This window comes from Mobula hypostoma, chromosome Y, assembly GCF_963921235.1.
Source record: "Mobula hypostoma chromosome Y, sMobHyp1.1, whole genome shotgun sequence".
In the NCBI taxonomy this organism is placed as follows: domain Eukaryota; kingdom Metazoa; phylum Chordata; class Chondrichthyes; order Myliobatiformes; family Myliobatidae; genus Mobula; species Mobula hypostoma.
The window spans coordinates 5,612,544-5,628,514 of NC_086130.1; the positions used below are offsets into that span (position 1 = coordinate 5,612,544).

At 45.9% G+C, this 15,971-nt stretch overlaps 1 protein-coding gene across 1 annotated transcript in view; it reads left to right on the forward strand.

The window, feature by feature from the left end:
* LOC134341058 (serine/threonine-protein kinase SIK3-like) overlaps positions 1-15,971 on the forward strand; it is a 410,314-nt gene that overhangs the window by 45,824 nt on the left and 348,519 nt on the right. The window lies entirely within an intron of this gene.

A 15,971-nucleotide genomic window follows, 5' to 3' on the forward strand; every position in this document is an offset into this window, starting at 1 on the left:
TTGTAAAAAAAAGATCAAACCCTAATCTGTACATAGTTTTCTTCATTCGATTGTTCTCCCTTTCCTCTCCTTTCTATAAGTGTATACCTCCAATAAGTATTATGTGGAGATTTGTGACGAATATGATTATATGAAATATATACATAGTGTCTGAAATACATCTTGTTGAAATATTTGTTTGATGATGAAATTCAATAAAAATAAATTACAAAAAAAAAATAATTTTCAATAAGTTTTCCACAATTGATGTCAGACTCACTGGCCTATAATTTCTTGGTTTATGTTTAGAGCCTTTCTCAAACAGTGGAATAACATTGGCTATTCTGTCCGTAAGGATGTTTGAAATATCTCTGCTAGGGATCCGGCTATTTCTGCACACTCCTCTGGTCCAAGGGAATATTTTGTCAGGCCACAGGAATTTATCCACTCTGATTTGTCTCAGGGTAGCAAACACCTCTTCCTCTGTCCGTGCCACTTAGCCTCACTTCTATCCATCTCCTGAGTGAATACAAAGAATGCATTTAAGATCTTTCTCGTCTATTTTGGCTACATACATGGATTATCATTTTGGTCTTCCAGAGGACCAGTTTTGTCCCTAACAATCCTTTTGCTCTGAACATACCTGTAGAATCCCTTGGAATTCAACTTTGATGTGTACTGGAGCAACTTAATGCCTTCTTTGAGCCCTCCTGATTTCTTTCTTAAATGTTCTCTTGTATTTCTTGTATTCCATAAGCACCTTATTTGTTCCTACTTGCTTCTGAAGGCCTCCCAGTTTCAAAGTATACCCTTGCCAGAAAACAGCCTGTTTCAACTCACACTTGCCAGATCATTTATGACATCATCAAAATTAACCTTATCTCCCATTTAGAATTTCAACTTGTGGACCATACCTATCTTTTTGCATATTTACTTTGAAACTAATGACATTGTGGTCACTGTATGCAAAGATTTACCCTACATAAACATCTGACACCTGCCCTGACTCATTCACTAATGTCAGATTCAGTATCACTTGCTCTCTCACTGGGACTTTTACATCCCAATGAAGGAATGTGGTGCATCTAAAACCCTGCTACGTACCTCTGGTGAAGAGTAAACCTGCAACCTCGAGGACAGTGAGAAAATGGTCGGAGGAGGCTTATGAGGCGCTCCAGGGTTGTTTTGAGGTGACAGACTGGCAGGCACTCTGTGAGCCACATGGAGAGGATATTGATGGGCTCACAGAGCACATCACTGATTACATCAACTTCTGTGTGGACTGCAATGGTCCGACAAGAACTGTCCTTTGTTATTCAAATAACAAGCCATGGGTGACAAAGGACATTAAGGACATCCTGAACGCTAAAAAGAGGGCGTTTAGAGATGGAAATAGGGGGGAGCTGAGGGCAATACAGAGGGACCTGAAAGCCAGGATCAGGGAGGCTAAAGACAGGTACAGGAGGAAGCTTGAGTGGAAACTCCAGCAGAACAACATGAGAGAGGTCTGGAGGGGGATGAGGACCATCACTGGGTTCCGGCAAACTAGCAACAAAGGAGCTGAAGGCAGTGTGGACAGGGTCAATGACTTAACCTGTTCTTTAACAGATTTGACATTGTGGTCCCTGCCCATCCCCCACATGAGTCATCTGTTGTCGGCTCCCAACCAATACATATTCCACCCTCCCCTCCTACCCCTGCTCACAGTCCCCCACCCTGCTCTCATGACTATACCCCTTCCCCATATGAAACCACCACGGTGGGCTTCACAGCTGAACAGGTGAGAAGACAGTTGAAACGTCTCAACCCAAGCAAGGCTGCTGGACCGGATGGTGTCAGTACCAGGGTGCTCAAAGCCTGTGCCCCTCAGCTAAGTGGAGTACTTCACCATGTCTTCAACCTGAGCCTGAGGCTCCGGAGGGTTCCTGTACCATGCCTGCCTCGGCCCTGTACCGAAGACGCCGTGCCCCCATGGCCTCAATGACTACAGACTGGTGGCATTGACCTCCCACATCATGAAGACCCTGGAGAGACTTGTTCTGGAGCTGCTCCGGCCTATGGTTAGGCCACACTTAGATCCCCTCCAGTTCGCCTACCAGCCCCGACTAGGAGTTGAGGATGCCATCGTCTACCTGCTGAACCATGTCTCCGCCCACCTGGACAAGCCAGCGAGCACTGTGAGGGTCATGTTTTTTGACTCTTCCAGTGTGTTCAACACCATCCGCCCTGCTCTGCTGGGGGAGAAACTGACAGCGATGCAGGTGGATGCTTTCCTGGTATCATGGATTCTTGACTACCTGACTGACAGACCACAGTACGTGTGCTTGCAACACTATGTGTCCGACAGAGTGATCAGCAGCGCAGGGGGATCCACAGGGGACTGTCTTGTCTCCCTTTCTTTTCATCATTTACACCTTGGACTTCAACTACTACACAGAGTCTTGCCATCTTCAGAAGTTTTCGGATGACTCTGCCGTAGTTGGATGCATCAGCAAGGGAGATGAGGCTGAGTACAGGGCCACGGTAGGAAACTTTGCACATGGTGTGAGCAGAATTATCTGCAGCTAAATGTGAAAAAGACTATGGAGCTGGTGGTAGACCTGAGGAGAGCTAAGGTACCAGTGACCCCTGTTTCCATCCAGGGGGTCAGTGTGGACATGGTGGATTACAAATACCTGGGGATATGAATTGACAATAAACTGGACTGGTCAAAGGACACTGAGGCTGTCTACAAGAAGGATCAGAGCCGTCTCTAATTCCTGAGGAGACTGAGGTCCTTTAACATCTGCCGGATGATGCTGAGGATGTTCTATGAGTCTGTGGTGGCCAGTGCTGTCATGTTTGCTGTTGTGTGCTGGGACAGCAGGCTGAGGGTGGCAGACCAACGGAATCAACAAACTCATTCGTAAGGCCAGTGATGTTGTGGGGATGGAACTGGTCTCTCTGACGGTGGTGTCTGAAAAGAGGATGCTGTCCAAGTTGCATGCCATCTTGGTCAATATCTCCCATCCACTACATAATGTACTGGGTGGGCACAGGAGTACATTCAGCCAGAGACTCATTCCACCGAGATGCAACACAGAGCGTCATAGGAAGTCATTTCTGCCTGTGGCTATCAAACTTTACAACTCCTCCCTTGGAGGGCCAGACACCCTGAGCCAAAAGGCTGGTCCTGTACTTATTTCATAATTTACTGGCATAATTTACATATTACTATTTAACTACTTATGGTGTTATTACTATTCATTATTCATGGTGCAACTGTAACGAAAACCAATTTCCCCTGGAGCAATAAAGTATGACTATGACTATGACACTTTCCTGAGCACGCTTGACAAGCTGTATTCAATCTAGTCCTTTTATAGTATGGGATTCCCAGTCAATGATGGAAAACTTGAAGTCACCTACCTTGACAACTTAATGTTCCTTACAACACTCTGTGACCTGTTTACAGATTTGTTCTTCTAGATGCCTAGGACGTTGCGTGGTCTGTAATATAGCCCTATTAATGTAGTTATACCTTTCTTATTTTTCAGTTTCACCCATAGCACCTCACTGGATGAGTTCCCCAGTCTGTCTTGACTGAGCACTTTTGTGACACTTTCCCTAACTAGTAACGCCACCCCTCCGCCTTTAATCCATCCACTTTGTCATGTCTAAAACAAAGGAACCCTGGAATATTGAGTTCCCAGTCTTAGCACATGGCATTGGTAGTAATCCTGAGTTTACAACCCGGGAAGTCCTGCTCTTTAATTTAGCACCTAACTCCCTAAACTCCCTATGTAGTACCTTGTCCCTTGTCCTACCCACGTCATTGGTACCTACATGGACCATGACTATTAGCTGTTCACCTTCCCACTTAAGAATGCTGAGGACTTGATCTGAGATTTCCTGGGCTGTGGTACCCAGAGGCAACATACCATTTTGGAATCTTGTCTGACCCACTGAACCTCCTGTCTGTTCCCCTAATTAATGAATCCCCTATCACCACTGTGTGCCTGCTGTTCTCCACTTTCCTTCTGGCATGTAGAGGCAGACTCAGTGCCAGAGACCCAACCACTGTGACTTTCCTCTGTTAGATTCACCCCTCCCCCCATAACAGTATCCAAAGTTAGGAGCTACAAAGAAATTGAAGGTATCTATAGATACAATGCCTATAAAAAATATTAACTCTCCCTCAAAAGTTTTGGTATTTTATTCTTCAGTCAGATCGACAGAAAAAGACTCTTTCATGTCAAAATGAAATCAAATCTCTACAAAGTGATCTAAATTAATTGCAGATATAATAAAACACAAAATAGTTGATTGTATAAACATTCGCCACCTTTAATATGACATACCAAATCATGACTGGCGCAGATAATGGTCTTCAAAGTCACATAATTAGTTACAGGGAGATCACCTTCGTACAGTCAGGGTATTTCAATTGATTATAGTAAAAATACAAGTGTATCTGAAGATCTACTGCCGGTTAGTCAGTATCCCGGCAAAAACTATACCACAAAAACAAAAGAACACTCCAGGCAAGTCTGTGAAAAGGTTATTGGAAAGCACAAGTCAGAAGATGGGTACAAAAAAAAATCCAAGTCAGTGAATGTCCCTTGGAATTCAAAAATCAAACATCAAGAAATGGAAAGAATATAGCCCAGCTGTAAATCTGCCTAGAGCAGGCCCTCCTCAAAAACTGAATGACTATGCAAGAAGGGACTAGTGAGGGAGGCCAACAAGAGACCTATGACAACTCTGGAGCGGTTACGTGCTTCAGGGGTGAGGTGGGTGAGACTGCACATACAGGTGTTGCCTTGGTGCTTCTCCAGTGCAGTTTTATGGGAGAGTGGCAAAGAGAAAGACACTGTTGAAAAAAACTGTCATTAACTGTCAGCTGAAGTGTGCCAGAAGGCATGTGGGAGACTGAAGTCAGATGGAGGAAGGTTCTGTGGTCTGTTGAAACTAAAATTGAGCTTTTTGGTTATTAGACTAAACGCTATATTTGGCATAAGCCAAACAGTTATCAGCAAAAGCACACCATCCCTACCATGAAGCATGGTAGTGACTACATTATGCAGTGGGGATGTTTCATTGAAGCAGGACCTGGAAAGCTTGAGAAGGTAGAGTGTTAAATGAATGCAGTAAAATCTCCATCAGCACTGCTGCACGACAAGGCTCTGTGCTTAGCCCTCAGCTATATATGCTTTATGTTTATTACTGTGGTTAGGCATAGCTACAGTACCATATTTAATTTGACTGACACCAGTATTGTAGATCATATTAAAGATGGTGTTGAATCAGCACTGAGCAGGGATATTGAAAATCTGGCTGAATGGCATTTGAACAACAACTTTTCATTCCATCAGCAGGATTATGGAACAGATAGTTGACTTCAGGAGGAAGAACCCTGATGAGAGGGTGGAGAAGATCAACAACTTTTAATTCTTCAGTGTTTTCATTTCAGAGGACCTATCCTGAGCTCAGCACATAAATGCTGTTAAGAAGAAAGCACGGCAGCACATCTACTTTCTTACAAGTTGGTGAAGATTTGGCATGGTATCTAATACTTTGACAAACGTCTATAGATGTTTGGTGGAGAGGATATTGACTGGCTGTATCACAACCTGATATGGAAACACTAATGCCCTTAAATGAAAAATCCTACAAAAAGTAATGGTTATGCTCCTGTCTGTTTTGGGTATAACTCTCCTTAGCATTGAGCTCATGTACATGGGAGCCCCAGAAGTCAATACAGGTTTCCCCCGCTATCCGAAAGTAGAGCATTCCTGTGAAACCTTTCGTAAGCTGAAATAGCATAAAGTGAAGATGCAATTACCATTAATGTAAATGGGAAAAATTTTTGGCATTCCCAGACCCAAAAAATAACATACGAAATCATACCAAATAGCACACAAAATCTGAAATAACACTAACATATAGTAAAAGCAGGAAATACACAGCCTATATAAAGTAGAAATAATGTGTGTACAGTGTAGTTTCACTTACCAGAATTGGGAGGACAGCGAGCCTACACGCATTTTTCTATCATCAGTTCTTTGTAAGCACTCAAAACATCCTGCAAACCTGCCCTAAACCTATGTGCCCTTTCAAAATTAAAGTCATACTTTTCTGCAATCATTGCAGCACTGTCAGTCGTAGCGAAAATCTTACACAAGTGCTTCACGTTCAGTTCCTAGACGACTTCACTTTGGGGGTGTTGGCAATTGCGTTCACTTCTTCAGGACACAGTTTCCTCGACGCCATTTCTCATGGAGACTGTTAGCCTATTGAGAGCATCTCCAAGGTTGGCGATTGCCAATTTTATATTGTAGTCTTTAAAGATCTCTTGCAAAGATGCTTCGGAGTTGTCCACTCTGTCAATAGCACTTACAATAAAACGCATCATATTTTGCATATAGTTTCGTTCACCACGATTGAAACACTTAATTATGTTGTACGCTAAGCGTAATACCATTACGAGCTCTCTTAGGCTTTTCTGATACTTTAGGACACATCTTGCTAACGGATGCACAAAATAAATCGAGATAAAGCACAGATGCTCACAGACAGTTCAAAGCTATGATGGCTTGATGCTGAGTGTAGTTCCCAGGGAAGGAGTTTGGCGGTGCTGCTTGGAGTGCGCACTGCCTGTATAACGGCTTGCTGCTAAACAAACGCTGAACGTTATTTTCATCTTTCGCCTTTTTTCGTAAAAGCGAAAATCCTTTTCGGATTTCTTTCAGTTAGCGAAAGCAGGTACTAATGTAGGCCTGTGGCGACCGACATTCTGGCACACACGAACCGGCTCACAACAGCGCGCGCAGGCAGAGGGCCGGCCCCAAAAAGGGCATCAGGCCATCTTCACCAGCAGGGGGAAAATCCCGCGCGCAGAAAGGGTCTGGGAACATGCATTCCCCACAGCAATCCCGCCCAGGGAGGGCGGGAACGGGAAGGCTTTAATGCGGGCCGCGAAGTTTGAATAAATCCTTTTCATCGCAACTCTAACTCACTGACTCCGTGTGGTTATTCTAGCGCAGTGTGTAGCACATCGCTACAATTGGTGACCCCGACGGCCCAAACGATATTTGGACCAGAGATGACCAACGCTGCATCTGTTAGCGCAGTTTTGTTAAAACTGCCAAGCTTCTGGACGCTGCGATCCCATTTATGGTTCGAACAAGCAGAAGCACAATTCCACATTCGGCAGATAACCTCGGAGTCCACTCGCTACTACTACGTGCTGAGCTCCCTCGACCAGGAGACTGCTGCACAAGTTGAGGAGTTTATACAGTCGCCCCCGGAGGACAGCAAATACACAGCATTCAAAGCCCTGCTCATAAGGACTTTCGGACTCTCACAGCACGAACGAGCACGCCGTTTAATGCACCTGGATGGTTTGGGAGACAGGCCACCGTCAGCATTAATGAACGAGATGCTGGTCCTGCCTGAAGGACACAAACCCTGCCTGATGTTTGAGCAGGCGTTCCTAGAGCAACTGCCCGAGGACATATGCCTGCTGCTGTCCGATGTAGATTTCAGCAACCCCCGGGAGGTGGCGGCCCGAGCAGATGTGCTGTGGAATGCCAGGAAAGAGAGAGGGGCATCCGTCGCACAGATCACCAAGCCGCGTGCCCAACATCAGACCAGACCAGGCCTGGCAGCAGAGCCTACAAAATCCGGAGACGGGAGTGAGGAGCCCAACGAACTATGGTGTTTCTACCACCAGCGGTGGGACACAGAGGCCCGCCGCTGCTGACCACCCTGCAATTTCCCGGGAAACGCCAGGGCCAGCCGCCGCTGATGGCTACGGCGGCTGGCCATCAGGACAGCCTCCTGTACATCTGGGACAAGCAATCGGGACGCCGCTTTTTGGTCGACACCGGAGCGGAGATCAGCGTCTTACCTCCAACGAGTTACGACACCCGCAACAAAGAACCGGGACCCGCCCTGAGGGCCGCTAATGGCAGCACAATACGAACCTACGGCACCCTCACGGTGCGGCTACAGTTCAGCTCCAGCCGGTTCATGTGGGACTTCACACTGGCTGCCGTGGCCCAACCACTCCTGGGGGCAGATTTTCTATGAGCCCACAGCCTGCTGGTCGACCTGCAAGGAAAGCGATTAGTCCACGCCAAGACTTTTCAAACGTTCTCCCTGGGTGAAGCACAGTTGCCAGCCCCACACCTGGACTCCATCACGCTGTCCGACGATGAATTCACCAGGGTCCTGGCGGATTTCCCATCAGTACTGACACCGCAGTTCACGGCAGCCATGCCCAGACACGGAGTACAGCACCACATCCCGACCCAGGGACCACCCCTCCACGCCCGTGCTCGAAGGCTTCCCCCAGACAAGCTCCGACTGGCGAAGGAGGAGTTCAAGAAGATGGAGGAATTAGGGATCATACGACGGTCCGACAGCCCATGGGCCTCCCCCCTTCACATGGTGCCCAAGGCAACGGGGGGCTGGAGACCATGTGGTGACTACCGCAGACTGAACGAGGCTACAATGCCAGACAGCTACCCTGTGCCGCACATTCAAGACTTCACAGCAAACCTACATGGCGCAAGGATCTTTTCCAAGGTAGACCTCGTCCGGGGATACCATCAAATCCCTGTACATCCGGACGACATCCCCAAAACAGCACTTAGCACCCCGTTCGGACTTTTCGAATTCCTCCGAATGCCATTTGGTCTAAAGAATGCCGCACAGACTTTCCAGTGGCTAATGGATGCGGTGGGACGCGACCTGGACTTTGCATTCATCTATTTGGACGACATCCTCATAGCCAGCAGTAGTTGGCAGGAGCATCTGTCCCACCTCTGCCAGCTATACTCCCGCCTGAGTGAATTCGGCCTTACAATTAAACCAGCCAAATGCCAGTTCGGACTCGACACCATCGACTTCCTGGGCCACAGGATTACTAAAGACGGGGCAACCCCGCTACCTGCCAAGGTAGACGTGGTCCGCCACTTCCCCCGACCCAACACAATCAAAGGCTTGCAGGAATTCATGGGTGTGGTGAATTTTTACCACCGTTTCTTCCCCTCAGCAGCCCGAACCATGCGCCCCCTGTTCACCCTGATGTCAGGTAAGGGCAAGGACATTACCTGGGACGAAGAGGCCGCAGCCGCTTTCGTTAAAACCAAAGAAGCCTTAGCAAATGCCACGATGGTAGTGCACCCCAGAACGGACGTTTCTACTGCCCTCACGGTGGACGCATCCAACACAGCGGTTGGTGGAGTGCTGGAGCAACTCATCAAGGGTCGCTGGCAACCCCTGGCGTTCTTCAGCAGGTATCTATGGCCACCCGAACTCAAATACAGTGCTTTCGACCGGGAGCTATTGGCACTATACCTGGCAATCCGGCATTTCAGGTACTTCTTAGAAGGTAGGCCCTTCACCGCGTTCACAGACCACAAACCGTTTACCTTTGCGTTCACTAAGGTGTCCGACCCCTGGTCGTCCCGCCAGCAGCGACATCTGTCCTACATCTCCGAGTACATGACGGACATCCGGCATGTCTCTGGAAAGAACAACGTCGTGGCGGACGCACTTTCCAGACCTACCATACAGACCCTGTCCCAGGGGGTGGACTATGCAGCGCTGGCAGAGGCACAGCAGGCAGACACTGAGATCCCCAGTTACAGGACTGCAGTCTCCGGTTTGCAGCTCCAAGACCTCCCCGTAGGCCCAGATGAGAGGACCCTACTATATGACGTAGCTACCGGCCAACCCCACCCCGTCGTCCCAGCAGCCTGGCGGCGGCGGGTTTTCAAGCCCATTCACAACTTAGTGCACCCCTCCATCAGGACAACTGTCCGGCTGGTCTCCAACAGGTTCGTGTGGCATGGACTGCGTAAACAGGTCAGTGAATGGGCCAAAACGTGCATGCAGTGCCAAACGGCCAAGGTGCAGCGGCACACCAAGGCTCCACCGCAGCGGTTCGAACCCACCCGCCGGAGGTTCGACCACATTCATGTGGATATCGTGGGGCCCCTGCCAGTGTCACGAGGAGCGCGGTACCTCCTAACTATGATAGACCGGTTCACCAGATGGCCAGAGGCAGTCCCGCTCACCGACACCACCTCCGAATCCTGCGCCCGAGCACTGATCGCAACCTGGGTAGCACGCTTCGGGGTACCGGCCCACATTACCTCCCACAGGGGCGCCCAGTTCACCTCCAGCCTGTAGTCGGCTATGGCCAGCCTTTTAGGAACACAGCTATACCACACAACTGCCTACCACCCACAGTCGAACGGACTAGTGGAGCGTTTCCACCGTCACCTGAAGTTGGCTCTCATGGCCTGCCTGGAGGGGCCTAACTGGGTGGACGAGCTTCCCTGGGTCCTGCTCGGAATCCGCACAGCGCGCAAGGAGGATCTACACACCTCGTCAGCCTAGTTGGTGTACGGCGCGCCTCTGGTGGTCCCAGGAGAGTTCATACCAGCCCCAAGGGGGCAAGAGGAAGAACCCACAGCAGTCCTGGACAGACTACGGGAGAGGCTCGGTAACCTGGCCCCCGTCCCCACTTCACAGCATGGACAGAGCCCGACCTGCGTACCCAAAGACCTGCAGAACTGTAAGTTTCTTTTTGTACGACGGGGCGGACACCGGGCACTGCTACAGCGGCCCTACGAGGGGCCATTTAAGATGATCAGGAACAACGGGTCCACGTTCGTGCTGGACATTGGGAGAGAGGAGGTTATCACGGTGGACCGACTCAAACCGGCCCATGTGGACTTGGCGCAGCCGGTCCAGGCTCAGGCACCGCAGCGCAGGGACAGACCTCCCAAACAGAGGCCGATCCAGACTGTGGACATTGGGGGAGGTATCGCCGGTTCTGGGGGGCGGGGGGGGGGTTATATGGCGACCCACTTTCTCGCACACACGAACCGGCTCACGAAACAGCGCGCGCTGGCAGAGGGCCAGCCCCAAAAAGGGTGCCAGGCCATCTTCACCAGCAGGGGGAAAATCCTGCGCGCAGAAAGGGTCTGGGAATATGTATTCCCCACAGCAATCCCGCCCAGGGAGGGCGGGAACGGGAAGGCTTTAAAGCAGGCCGCGAAGTTTGAATAAATTTCTTTCATCACAACTCTAACTCACCGACTCTGTGTGGTTATTCTAGCGCTGTGTGTAGCACACCGCTACAGCCCTTTCATAAAAGTGAAGTGGCATAAAGCGAACTTTTGTAAATTGGGGGATATCTATATCAGGTTCAGGGATTCACTTAATCATCAGGTTTCAAATCAAATATAAGGAATTCTGCAGATGCTGGAAATTCAAGCAACACACATCAAAGTTGCTGGTGAACGCAGCAGGCCAGGCAGCATCTCTAGGAAGAGGTACAGTCAACGTTTCAGGCCGAGACCCTTCGTCAGGACTAACTGAAGGAAGAGTGAGTAAGGGATTTGAAAGTGGGAGGGGGAGGGGGGAGATCCGAATTGGGAAAACCAATTGAGATAACTTATTTCAACTTCACATGTCACATTACTGAACTGTTCCCACAACTTACGGACTCATTTTCTCATGCTCTTGATATGTGTTGGTTATTTATTTATATTCTTGTTATTTTTACTCTTTTGTACTTTACAGCTTGTTGTCTTTTGCATATTTGCTGTTTTCTGCTCTGTTAGGTGCATTGATCTCATTGATTCTATTATTGCCAGTGGATTTACTGAGTTTGCCCTAAAGAAAACAAATCTCAGGATTGTATATGCTGACATATGTGTACTTTGATAATGACTTTATTTTGAACTTTGAACTTTGGTAGCACACCCATCTAGCAGAACCCCTTTGAATACTCATAACTGGTGTCTGTTCCAGAGGCTTACAAAGGATACCCAAAATATGTACCTTTGTTACAGTATTGAGGGATGGTGCCATGAATAAACCAGAAGGTTAAGTGGCAGGGATATATCTTTAACATAACAGGAATATTCGTCTGTTGTCTAACCGTGTTTTTTCAATGGGACAGAATCAGAAATATTGTTCTCACTAACTACAAATTATCAGTTGGAAGTTAAATTGTGTGAAGGTTTTATTTTCTGATTACTGGTTCTCATTTAATCCATTATTATGCTATCCATACTGTCGCAACAAACTTGCCCCTCATGTCACTTTTAATCTTTCCTCTTCAATCTCAAATACATGTGCTGTTCTGACTTTGTGTGCCTCTCATAATTTTACATATCTCATGTTAGATTTCTAGAGAGAACAACCAAAGTTACTCTTTTAGCACATATCTTCTAATCAAGGGAGTATCCCTGTGTACTTCTTTCCCCTCACTTCTTTTATATTCTGGGGTGACCAGAACTACACATAATAGTCCCATGTGAACTTGACTGATCTTTTATATAACTGCAGCATGACCTCCTTACTCTTATGCTATTAGGGAATGCAGTTTAGTGACAGTGGTGATTAACATTCACACAAATGTATACAGCGTCAAAGGTGACATGTGACATGCTTATCATAATAGGTAGGAGTTTGATTACTTACATGGGCACAATCAAATGCCATACATCATTCACCAAAATCTTGCTTTAAAATAGAAACTCATAAAAGAAACCATACCTTACTATAAATACAAACCTGATGCATTTTCAGAGTCTGTGTCCCACAAATTATGTTACAACTGATCCATTATTACATGTGGGACAATCTATAATAATCATTTGGATATTATAATACAACATAAACAAGCAAGAGCAACTTATTTAATAGATATAGCCATTTAAAATACACGTTACAGAAATCAACGTGAGAAACACTAGAAATTACTGAATTAAAAGAGGAAATTGAAAGACTCTGGAACTTGAACAGGATATTCATTGTTCCAATAGTAATATCTGCAACTGGTATCATTCCAGCGTCATTACTCAGTAGTCTTAAACAAATAGGGCTACACAGGAATATCTATGTAAATCTTCAGAAAGCCACAATACTAAACTTCATTAGAATGATCCTAAAAGTTCTGAGTAATTGAGAAATGAATGTGCTTGGCCAAGCCTGTGCCTCAGGTATTACCAGCTTCAGCTGAGAAAAAAATACAGTAATGATAAATAAATAAGTTATAAGTTTAAGTATCAAGAACATGAGATGAAGAGTCCTTGAAAGTGAGTTCAATTCATTGATAGGGCAAATGTAGTTGAAGGAAGTTATCTTCTCTGGTTCAAGAACCTGATGGATGAGGGGTAATAACTGTTCCTAAACTTGTGCTGCTGGTCCTGAGCTCCTGTACCTTCTTCCTGATGGCAGTAGTGAGAGGAAAATGTGGTGTGCATGGTAAGAGCCCATGATGATTGATGCAGCTGCAGCTGTCCTGCAATTTTACTCAGTGGTGGGGAAGGCCTTTTCTGTGATGGACTGGTCATATCCACTACTTTTGCTACACTTTACCATACAAAGATTGCCTTACGAGGCTGTGACTCAACCGGTCAATGTACTCTCCACTGCACATTTATAGAAGTTTGTTTTAAGGTTTGAATGACATGCTGAATGTACGCAAATTTTTAAGAAAGTAGAGGCGCTGCCATGCTTTCTTCATCATGTTACTTGATGGACTAGATAGATCCTTGGAAAAGATAACACCAAGAAATGTTGACCATTTCCACTTCTGAACCCCTGATGAGAACTAGCTCACGATCCTCTGATTTCGTCCTCCTGAAATCAGTAGTCAGCTCTTTGGTCTTGCTGACATTTAGTAAGAGGTTGTTGCTGTGGCACCACTCAGCCAGATTTCTAATTTCCCCCTTAATATACTAACTTGTTACCATCTTTAATTCAATCATTGCCAATGGTGGTGTCAGCAAATATGACATTGGAGGTGAATCAATTATGTATATGAATTGAGGGTCCTGCTTTTAAAGATGGAACTATATATTTAACCACTATTATACAGGCAGTCCCCGGGTTACAAACGAGTTCTGTTCCTAAGTCCGTCTTTAAGTTGGATTTGTATGTAAGTGGGAACAGGTACATCCGGTATTAGTTAGCATCAGTTAGTCAAACGTTTGTCTTAGTATATAGTATATATTTTACCTTCCTCTGCATATAAAACACTTCCAAATACATTAAAACATCTTAAACATAATAATACAGTACATAATAATGATAAAAGTCATAATCATAGTCATAGTCATACTTTATTGATCCCGGGGGAAATTGGTTTTCGTTACAGTTGCACCATAAATAATAAATAGTAATAGAACCATAAATAGTTAAATAGTAATATGTAAATTATGCCAGTAAATTATGAGATAAGTTCAGGACCAGCCTATTGGCTCAGGGCGTCTGCCTCTCCAAGGGAGGAGTTGTAAAGTTTGATGGTCACAGGCAGGAATGACTTCCTATGACGCTCAGTGTTGCATCTCGGTAATAATAATAATAATAATAATACAGTAATAATAAAAGTAACTACATACAGTTCCATCGATGTTTTGCATAGCAGAAGGGGCATTCATGAGGTAACATTATGATGGACCTGCTGCTGAAGAGTCAGAGTTTGATTCTGCTGCTGGAGAGGCGGGGGTGGGTTTACTACTGGAGTCAATTTCTTGAAGTAGGCATCAAGGGAGGCTTGTACAGAGCTTTTCTTTTTCTTGTCATAAATAGCCTTGTAGCAGCTGAGGTCCTTGGTAACTGCACGGTAAACTTTGGTGAACCTCTCTGTATTAGGATCTTGCTCCTCTAACTTTGCCATCCCTGCTTTAATGAGACGAAAGGCTTCAGCGCACTCTTTCGTCACAAACTTTTTTTGGTTCCAGAGTTCCTAGGTTCTTAGGTTCTTGCAGTAAAGTAGGACTAATAGGAATATTATACTGATTTTGATCGGTCTAACCAAATTATCAATAGCCTTTTCATTTCAATAATCAAACCACTATGTTGCTTAGTAATAATTGTAGCTTTCATCGGGCCAGAGCCTTTCACATGCTCCATTATTCTCAGTTTATCCTTTAAAATTGTTCTGATCATTAACCGACTAGCCTAATGCTTTTCCAGTGACTGATGGCATGTCACCTCTTTCCGATTGAACCATAGAACCATAGAAACTACAGCACAGAAACAGGCCCTTTGGCCCTTCTTGGCTGTGCCGAACCATTTTCTGCCTAGTCCCACTGACCTGCACACGGACCATATCCCTCCATACACCTCCCATCCATGTATCTGTCCAATTTATTCTTAAATGTTAAAAAAGAACCCGCATTTACCACCTCATCTGGCAGCTCATTCCATACTCCCACCACTCTCTGTGTGAAGAAGCCCCCCCTAATGTTCCCTTTAAACTTTTCCCCCATCCCCTTAACCCATGTCCTCTGGTTTTTTTCTCCCCTTGCCTCAGTGGAAAAAGCCTGCTTGCATTCACTCTATCCATACCCATCATAATTTTATATACCTCTATCAAATCTCCCCTCATTCTTCTACGCTCCAGGGAATAAAGTCCTAACCTATTCAACCTTTCTCTGTAACTGAGTTTCTCAAGTCCTGGCAACATCCTTGTAAACCTTCTCTGCACTCTTTCAACCTTATTTATATCCTTCCTGTAATTTGGTGACCAAAACTGAACACAATACTCCAGATTCGGCCTCACCAGTGCCTTATACAACCTCATCTTGCTTTACTATTTCCACCTTATTTTCAATCGTGATCGTTTTCCTTTTCTTTGATCCAACATCAGCTCTTGCATCGGATTTATGCTTCAGAGACATGGTAAATAAGAGAAAAATTTAAGCCAAATACAAAGTTACACACTCGACACAGTGGTAATGGCAACTTGATCTGTCTTAAAATGGTGGGCGGTGTTCTCCTTCCTCGAGCCAACGAATTGCTGAAGCCGCACAATGTTTTCATGAGTGTCACAACGTAGTGTGTGCGTTTGTTATTATGAACAATTGTACATAATTTGAATTTTTCAATATAATAGGCTTTATGGCAGGCCATTCGTGAGTATGAGTTGTTCGTAAGTCGGACGTTCATAACTCGGGGACTGCCTGTAATTTAAT